This window comes from Maylandia zebra, linkage group LG23, assembly GCF_041146795.1.
Source record: "Maylandia zebra isolate NMK-2024a linkage group LG23, Mzebra_GT3a, whole genome shotgun sequence".
Classification (NCBI taxonomy): Eukaryota; Metazoa; Chordata; class Actinopteri; order Cichliformes; family Cichlidae; genus Maylandia; species Maylandia zebra.
Genome location: NC_135188.1, coordinates 42,983,360 through 42,993,746, shown reverse-complemented (window position 1 = coordinate 42,993,746; position 10,387 = coordinate 42,983,360). Strand labels below are relative to the sequence as shown.

General features: G+C 41.8%; 1 non-coding gene across 1 annotated transcript; it reads right to left on the bottom strand.

Annotated features, from left to right (window-relative positions):
- Positions 1 to 10,268: 10,268 nt before the first annotated feature.
- Positions 10,269 to 10,387, bottom strand: LOC143415224 (5S ribosomal RNA). The gene has a single exon (XR_013095862.1). It is a non-coding gene; the product is annotated as a 5S ribosomal RNA (ribosomal RNA).

The window sequence follows — 10,387 nt, the reverse complement described above, 5'->3', positions numbered from 1 at the left end:
TCCACCTTTGTGTCTCCTCCCATTGTTTCCCCAGTCTGTCTAGTTCCCATATTCCCAGGACACCGCTGGACAACAAGTGGGTATTCCAAGACTGAGAGACAGCCAGAGTTGGCAAAAGATCAGACATTCTTAAGTAGAAGTAAAAATACTATTGTTCCAGTGAAAGTTAAAGTACTGATTCAACTTCATTACTCAGCTAAAGCAAAAAAGTACAGGCTCGAAGCGCTTACAGAGAAAAGCATACAACAGAATGCTGATGGCGGCAGTAACACACACTTGGAGGAGAGGCTCCAGCCGTCCATTCCAGCCCTATCCCTAACATTAACTCTAACCATAACTTTAACCTTAACCCTATCAGGTCTTGTTTTACAAAGCGATTCATGATCAGAATAAAAAACACATTTACACATACCGATGATTTGTCACATAGCATCGTTACCTGTTGGGATGAGAACGTGTTGTTTCCAGAGCACCACAAATTGGGGTGTCTGTAGCTCAGGTAGAGCAGGAAACCTACTAATCAGAAAGTTGCTGGTTCAATGCCCCTCTGCTCCAGCCTGCATGCCAAATATCCTTGGGCAAGATGCTAACCCCAAGTTGCTCTCCGATGCATCCATCGGGAGGATGAATGCGTATTAATGTTAGATAGAAAGCACTTACAGAGAAAAAGCATAGAAAAAAGTGAGTGCATGAATGAGGCAAGTTGTAGAGAGTAGAAAGGTTTTATACAAGAACCAGTTCATTTACCGTTATATTTTAGTTTCATTTTCAGTTCTGTACTTTTTACATGTAATATTGATTCATTAGATTGACTACATGTATTAGACCTAACTTGCTGACAGCAAATTTAAACGACCGTAATAATTTATTTTCAGCGTCTGAAATATTTATTTAGTTTGTTTTTTGTTTTCTTTTTGGCTCCTGATATTAGTCAACTACTATTTGTCAATGTTGAACTAATAATGAATCTAAGAACAGCTATTTGTCACGGTTGTCCAGCGTCAACCGTGGGGATGTGAGGAAGGAGGAGCCAGGCACGGAGCTCTGAATGCAAGCAGTGCGTTTATTTACAGTGAATGGAAAATAACAATAAATCCGCAGTGCATTCCCGACTCCCGTGAAATGTCCTCTTCCCAGTGCTAGTGTTCCTTGTCTCCGCTCCTCAGTGTCTGAGCACCCCGTGCTCGCTGCCCTCTCGTCTCCACGCTTCTCCTGGGGAGATAACAAACAGGCAGCCGTAAGACACATACAATGCGGCAGACTATCCGTACTGACTGGCCGAGAGACTAACGTGAAGTCACGCAATGATCCAGCGTCAGAGAGAGCGCCACCGCATTCTTAAGTAGCTCCTCCGACAAGGCTTGATCAGCTGTGTGATGGTCTTCAGGTGTGGCCAACCACCTGGCAGGGCCACACCCACCAGGCCTGAAGGTGCCTGTAAACAGGTGCTCTCAGAAACGCCGGCATCCACACACACACACACACACACACACACACACACACACACACCTGCAAGCAGGGAGAAGGAGGGACAGCACACCAAAAACACACATGTCCATAACTGCTGGGTCGTTTAGACTCCTGAGCTGTGCACGAGGGGTCGACCACCCACTGGAAGGCCGGGCACTAGTTTTCAACCGTAATATACCTGATGTGCTCAGGTAACCTGTAGCGCCATGAAACCTCTGTCACACCAGGGCGCATAAAAAATGATGCTTTAAGAGACTGATGGGATCGGGCAGCAGGGAAAACATCCACAAAATGCTACTTTCAGTTTTTAAGTAGAGTCATTACATGCTTGTTAAAAGCAAACTCTCATATAGTTTTTAATGTGCTTCTTTCATTACAATGACTAGATAAAGAATGTGGCCCTGTCTCTATTTAACACTGGCTACCCCAAAATGTTTCCAAACCTTCAACCGTAACTTTCACTGAGAGATTTTTAGATACGGTTATTGAAGCTGTGGGGTTAATTTTTTAAGTAACACGAGACGAGAGGCAGCAGCATACACACAGAGCATCAGTGATAGAAAGCTAGGCTAACATAGGGTAGCTACCTGTTCAAGGAGAAACATGTATAGGCCCATCTCAAGTGCCAGTGAACATCTAAATGATTCAGGGAAGACTTTGGAGAAAGTGCTGTGGGGAGATGAAACGAAATTATGTGGCTTTAACTGACCTTTTGAAATAGGAGTGTGATGCAAAACATAGCATCCCTGCAGTCAAGCAGAGAGATGGAAACATTATGATGTGGGCTACAGGACGACTTAGTCGGGGTTCCAAACAGTCAGGAAATGTGACATCGTCAAACTGCAGGCCACGGATTGGCTTGTCAGTCGCGGCACTCAATGAGTCATGAGACGGTGTCTTTCACTAAAATCAAAACTGCAGTTTTTTTAAAACCCTGCAACAAGGCAAATAGCTGCACAACACCGTGGTTTCCAAGTGTGACAAAAAGCCACAGATACATCATCGCTGCGACGTCTTCCTTTGTTGTGGCATTCGTGTTGCTCATAAATGACAACATGGACATCGGGCCGCACTCAGACGAGGACCCGGTGCATCGTCTGTCTCATCTCAGCCAGTTTACTTACAAACTCTTTAAGTTTGAATTTTAAAGCCAACAATGTGCACAGGGCAGTGATATTTCAAATGAAGGTAAACTATTCCAATCTCTGCAGCCCCAATTGTGTATCACACACACACTAAGTTCTCCTCCTGCCTTCAGCCCAACCGTTGAGCGCGATGACAAATAGAGCCGCAGAATTTTGCTGCTGTGTAATTAAATTGAGACGTGGGGTCAAAATTCCCACCTAGATTGAGTGAGATGAAATAGAAATCGGCTCTCCTCTAACTGACTTTATAGAAATAATTACATCAGCTGCATTTATAACTGTTATTAAATAACAGCAGCACACGAGAACTAAAGTGTAATCCCAGCACATTTCGCTTCGCTTGCACTGATTCTTTAGAGATGACGACCGTGGTGGGTAATTAAGGGCAAACAATATACAAGTGGCGTGAAAAATGGAGGCTGCATTACCTTTCCAAAGCTTCCTTTCCCGATGGCCCGCAGTATCTGGAAGTGGTCAAAGTTTACTGTGGAGAAAATGAGATGCAGTTAGTGAGAACGTGTCAGTTTGAGCTGAGCTATAAAACAGGGAACATGACATGTACAGCACTGTGCAAAAGTCTTGAGCCATCCCTCATTTGCTTCCAGGGATCCGGACTTCCAAGAAATCTTTAAAGTGGTATTAAGGAATAGCTCTCCAGGCTTTTTAAAGTGTTTCTGATTTTTAATCCAGGGCTTGTATTTGACCACTTTTTGTCTGTTAAGACCCTTCACACTAATCTCTGAAACATTCAAACATAAACAGACACCTAAGTCACGGAAAGGACCACAAAACTTAACAAAGAACCAATTTTAAATTGTATCTGTACACATTTACTTGCAGCCTATTGCAAAAAAACAAAAGCCCACATCATTTGTTCTCACTTCTTTAGTTGAAGAATGCAGTTAATAACACCGTTAACACAGACTGACCTGGCAAAACACGAAAAAATAAGGGGGTGGTTCAAGACTTTTGATCGGTACTGTATGACAAATGCAAATGTGCACTTCACAATGTATCGCTGCACTTCGGCAGTACTGTGAAGATTAAATGTTTTTTCCTTCCCGATGCATGTGAAAGGTTAAGACTTACATCTCCAAATGTACTGGAACTGATTTGAACCAGAGGACTCAGCCACACTGTTACTATGTACTGCATAAACACGTTTACCGATGAAGGTAAATCAGACGCTGTCCTGACTGTGTGGCTAAATTTTGTGCTGAAAGCATCAAATCAATTGAATATGATTAACTTGCTATGAGAGGTTTTTACTCCAAGTGTGACTTTTTCTGGCTTCATACACCTTTCAGGGTCAAATTCAAGCACTTTGTAAGCACGTTTAATGTCCATTTTCAACATTTTCCAGCACATTACCATAAAAAGGATGCATATTTCACTTCGCATCACCTGAGTAAGACCACGTGAAAGGCCAAATTAATAAGTCTTCTTATTAATCTGATCTTTGCTTGTGTTGTTTTTTAAGTTCATTCATTCAAAACTAACTGTAAGACGCTTAACTACATTGCAGTCTGTGTTATTGTTGTAGACCTAATTATCACCTTTAAAGTGTTTGTGCTAATAACATCATGTAGAGTAAGACAGGCATAGAGAACAGCACTGACTGGGAGAGGCTTTGAACACATGACATACTCAGATCAATTCAACACTTTAGACTTTAAAAATGCACAAGCGTCCTTCAAAAACCCATTTATTTAATCTATCATCATTGATATTATTATGTACAGTTAGAATGTACTGTTCATCTCCCTTAAATAAACAGGCAGCCTTAAAGTGTGAAATAGTCACTTGTCTACTGTCTCAGTGGCTGATAGTGCCCCACAGGCCTCAATGTCAGCTCGAAGCCATTATGTTTCAATTGTTTAATGATAAACAGATTTTGAATGAAAGCGAGGAAACTTCGCTAGCACAAAAAAGTGCCTATTCTTTCTTCCCATATGGTTCAGTCATATTACCGTCATTTCCCCCTAAGCTGTTCCCAAAGACACCAGGTTAATACTTGAAAAGGCTGCAGCGATACACAAAAATATCATCAATATTCTGTTTACTTGGTGACAACGTCGCTTTTAGCCTTCAATCAGAAAGCCTGACGTTGGCTAGTTAAGCATCGGGCTAACGTTTAACGCTTTCACTTGAGGGAAGTAACTCGTATTACTGCTACTGCTGTGTAATCTTGGTTCAATTCACAGCATATTCTACAAGTTACCCTGCAATAACTAACTGTTAGAATAGCGCCACCGTATTGTATCGCACTGAGTGCACTTCAATCCTTTGTCCCGCGAGTTTGCTAGCTAGCAAAATAATAATACCAATTTTAAACAAATAACATGTGTAACGTACACACTCGAGAAAATTATTTACTAGTACTTACGCAAACTCCCCCGTTGTGAAAACGTACAAATCCTTCTTGTATTTTTCGTTTTCCAGCAAACACTCATTAAAACGGCCTCCAGGCACATTAGCGCACTCACCCCCGACTGATCAGGGAGGGGGTGGGGGGTCACACATTGAAACAGACTAACGTGCAGAGGTACAGCCCAGGCAGACAAATGTTGCTTTTAGACTTTGCGACTCGTTTTATTTCTCTATCTGATAAGAAAACTATTCAATCAGATAGTTCTTTGTGGTGAATGAAATACGGTTACAGTTTCAAGAAGTTTTAAGCACCAAATCCGAAATCCAAGCACTGCAATATTAAAATCCAATTCAATTTCTTGTTTGCTCCGAAATCTACGACATGACTATATACAGAAAAGCTTGACGTGGTATGCAAAAAAAACCCCGAAGACAATACAAATACAAATACATGAACAAAAAAATTTTTAACTGTCAGTTATGTCATTTTAAAATTTTCCAAAACTAACATTTTCTTTGATTGACTGATATTAAATTGATTAGGGTCAAGTTTACTGTGAACAATATTACACAAACAAGCACGTGTGTGCGCATGCGCACATATTAGAATCCCTTCGATCGCTTCTCATATGTGCGCATGCGCACATATTAGAATCGCTTCGATCGCTTGTGACGTGGTAACTTTGCTTTGATCCTTTCTGACGTCATAACTTTGCTTTGATCCGAAAACCTATAAATAGAAGCGCTCACCTGTTACTTTATGCTTAACGGACGTTGACCTGCAGCAACTAAAACCCTTTTGAGAAGATTTGAGAGCAATTTACGAGAGAAACCAAAACAAGTTCAGTTTTGTTTCTCACCAATTCACAGCGCAAACTTTACACCATGTCAGCCAACCCATCCTTCGGCTCAGATGAGCTTGGAATATCTAAAGGGACCATTTTGGGAGATCACCACATGGTGGAGGCTTTCCTTGGAGAAGGAAGCTTTGGTGTTGTAACCAGATGTCGCGATACAAAAAACAACAAAACTGTTGCTGTTAAAGTCAACAAGAGCGACCCTGAAATTCTGCTCCAGGCAAAACTGGAAATTTTCATCCTGGAGCAGCTACGACGCTTGGATCCAGACAGGTGCAACATCGTCGAATGGAACGGCTATTTCCTCGATGGAGAGCGCATTTGCCTGAATTTTGAACTCCTCGACCAAAGCCTGTCAGACTACATAGGGGACCGGAATAACCGAGGTCTCCCAATGAGAGAAATCAGGCCAATTTTGAATCAGCTCGCAAATGCTCTATTCCACCTGGGTTCTGTGGGAATAGTGCATGCTGACCTCAAACCTGTCAACATCATGGTTGTGAACCGCAGTGAGTCTCAAGTCAGAGTCAAACTTATAGACTTTGGCATCGCATGTAACACCTCTGCAGTGATTCCTGGTGACTGTGTGGGGACAATTGGTTATTGTGCACCTGAGATTATGCTTGGCACTCCATATGATGAAGCAATTGACATGTGGTCTCTGGGGCTGGTAGCTGTGGAGCTTGCTACAGGGGTGCCTCTCTATCCTGGGGAAGACGATTATGACGTTTTGAAATTCATAATTGAAACCCAGGGTCAGCTACCAGATCATCTCCTAGAGTCTGGCTTGTACACTGACAGCTATTTCATCGAGGATAACCACAAGGAACAGCGCTGGACCTTTAAGACCCCAGAACAATTTCAATACGAGACAGATTATCGATCCAAGGAAACTCGATCGATAAAACTTAAGTGTCTCGATGACCTCGAACAACTGCTGAAAGTTAGGCGAGGATCGGAAAATGGCCAAACATTATTTGTAAGGCTAATCAAAGAAATGTTGGCCTTGGATGCAAATCAGCGCATAACACCCTCGGAGGTTCTGAAGCATCCCTTTTTCAACCCTGGCCTCTCAAGGAGAACCCCCTGCACTGACATGAATAGTACAGGGGGAGAACTCCTTGTGCTCTCTCAGCAGCCTTCAAGCTGCAAAAGTCATGGATTGCAAAAATTCAGCTGCAGTTTCCAAAACTCAGTTGAATTTCCTCAAAAAGGAGACATCAACACCTCAGCCAACCCATCTGCCTCTGAAGATGATCTTCAAATAACTAAAGGGACCATTTTAGGAGATCACCACGTGGTAGAGGCTTTCCTTGGAGAAGGAGGCTTTGGTTTGGTAACCAGATGTCGCGATACAAAAAACAACAAAACCGTTGCTATTAAAGTCAACAAGAGCGACCCTGAAATTCTGCTCCAGGCAAAACTGGAAATTTTCATCCTGGAGCAGCTACGACGCTTGGATCCAGACAGGTGCAACATTGTGGAATGGAACGACTATTTCCTCGATGGACAGCGCATTTGCTTGAATTTCGAATTGCTTGACCAAAGCCTGTGGGACTACATTGGGGACCGGAATAACCGAGGTCTCCCAATGAGAGAACTCAGGCCAATTTTGCATCAGCTCGCAAATGCTCTGTTCCACCTGGGTTCTGTGGGAATAGTGCATGCTGACCTCAAACCTGGAAACATCATGGTGCTGAACCACAGTGAGTCTCCCGTCAAAGTCAAACTCATAGACTTTGGCCTCGCATGTCCTGCTTCTGCAGTGATTCCTGGTGACCGTGTGGGGACAATTGGTTATTGTGCACCTGAGGTTATGCTTGGCATTCCATACGACGAAGCAATCGACATGTGGTCTCTGGGGCTGGTAGCTGTGGAGCTTGCTACAGGGGTGCCTCTCTATCCTGGGGAAGACGATTATGATGTTTTAAAATTCATAATTGAAACCCAGGGTCAGCTACCAGATCATCTCCTAGAGTCTGGCTTGTACACTGACAGCTACTTCATCGAGGATAACTACAACAAACAGCGCTGGACATTTAAGACCCCAGAACAATTTCAATACGAGACACATTATCGATCTAAAGAAACTCGATATATAAAACTTAAGCGTCTCGATGACCTCGAACAACTGCTAAAGGTTAGGCGAGGACCAGAAAATGGCCAAACATTATTTGTAAGGCTAATCAAAGAAATGTTGGCCTTGGATGCAAATCAGCGCATAACACCCTTGGAGGTTCTGAAGCATCCCTTTTTCCACCCTGGCCTCTCAAGGAGAACCCCCTGCACTGACATGAATAGTACAGGGGGACAAAACCTTGTGTTCTCTCAGCAGCAATCATCGTTTGGGTGGCCAGAATTCTAGGGGAGCTAGAAATTCTTGTGGAAAAAAAGCCCAAAACAATAACATCAACAAAAACAACCAATGAATGTGGTCTTAAACTTGGGCACAATTTGGCTTGAAATCCATCAACTAATCTCTCAATATTCAAAGCGGAGCAGCAGACAACTTACCATCACATCAGTCCTTCAATCAGACCTACAACAAACGTCTTCCTTCTCTCACCCCAACCGGTCGCAGCAGATGGCCGCCCCGACCTGAGCCTGGTTCTGCCGGAGGTTTCTTCCTGTAAAAAGGGAGTTTTTCCTTCCCACTGTCGCCAAAGTGCTTGCTCATAGGGGGTCATATGATTGTTGGGTTCTCTGTATGTATTATTGTAGGGTCTACCTTACAATAATACATACAGCCTTGAAGTGACTGGTGATGTGATTTGCTGCTGAATCAATTCGGAACTAATTGGAAATCTGGATATTAATTAAATAAACCTGCTTTGAGCATCAATTAATTGTTGTTTGAAATTCTTTATAAATATATAAATATAGTGCCACTCTTCTACTGTTTAAATTGCAACTGTTTCAAACTGACTAATTTATTCATACACTTGAGCATAAACACACGCACAGTAAATGGCCTGTATTTGTACAGCGCTTTACTTAGTCCCCAAGGACCCCAAAGAGCTTTACACTACATTCAGTCATTCACACATTCACACACTGGTGATGGCAGCTACATTGTAGCCACAGCTGCCCTGGGGCGCACTGACAGAACATTGCAGAACCTTCAGCACCTCGTATGAAAAATATTTGACTGTGTGTATGCTTTTAGCGCTGTTTGGATTTGAGAAAATCTAAAATAAATTGAAATTTGTCTTTAGAAGTTGTTTTATACATTTCAGTGGTATATTATGCATACAATAGGACATCTATTTAGATTTACATCTTCCACAGAAAAAACTGCACATTACTGAAACTTAGTATACTGGACTTTGTTGTTGTCCCACACAGGTTCAATTTCGAGTGGTAGATGGCTCAGTGCTCAGTCAACCAAGATTTTATGATAGTGGGCACAATGAGATAGATAAGCTGCTTGTAAACAGTACTTTTATGCTCTCTTTTTCCATTTGGATAAGAAAGAAAGAACCAGGAAACAAAGGCAAACAAATAATCTCTGCCTTTATCCCAGATTCACATTATAGGAACAGCTGCTCAATGACCACTGTAGTCTTTGCTTACTGCACTTTTATCTACATCTATGCAAAGTGATCCACTACACCTACTTTTACAGTTAAATCGTTTTATGAGCACTCATGCCATTTTAATCTGAGTTTCTACTCAAATACAATCAGTAAAGAAAAACACAGTCTGTGACATTTGTTTTGAAGGAAAAGGTATTCCCTGCAAATGTTTATCTGTGTGAGACTATTCAGAAAACAGTAATTTTCAGCTACTGTATAGCTCTGTGTAAATAATCATTCTGTACATTCGATAATCTTTAATCCTACAACTGTTTACAACTTGCATAGTTCCCATTTCTGTATAGCTGTATATCCCAGATTCTGTAAAGTTATTTATTTCATATTCTGTATAGTTTTTCATATTTATATCCTGTTCATATCCTGTACATAGCTTGTACTCACTACAGCCTGTACATACTTATAGTTATAGAATATTCACAACATACTTCATACCGTGTACATTATAACATACCATAATAGACCCATTTCTGTAATATACTCACATATCTATATTATTGCTAATATATATTGTAATATATCTATATCACTAAAGAACTTCTGGATGGATGCAAACTGCATTTCGTTGCCCTGTACCTGTGCATGTGCAATGACAATAAAGTTGAATTCTATTCTATTCTATTTTGTTTTATAGGTGAGACACTTGGCCTCTTTTTTCCTTGTTCTACGTTTGTCTTTTGTCCAATTACTCTGGAACACAAGATGGAAAACTGATATTCTCATGTTAAAAATATAGAAAAAGGATTTTATCACCCATAAATGTTAACTTCTCATGCCTCTTAGCACAAGCAGGAGCAGAAGCGCCCTCTGCAGTTTGTGTGTGGAAGTGCAAAAGCTTACAGCACCTGGTATTCCCAGGCGGTCTCCCATCCAAGTACTGACCAGGCCCGACCCTGCTTAGCTTCCGAGATCAGACGAGATCGGGCGTGTTCAGGGTGGTATGGCCGTAAGC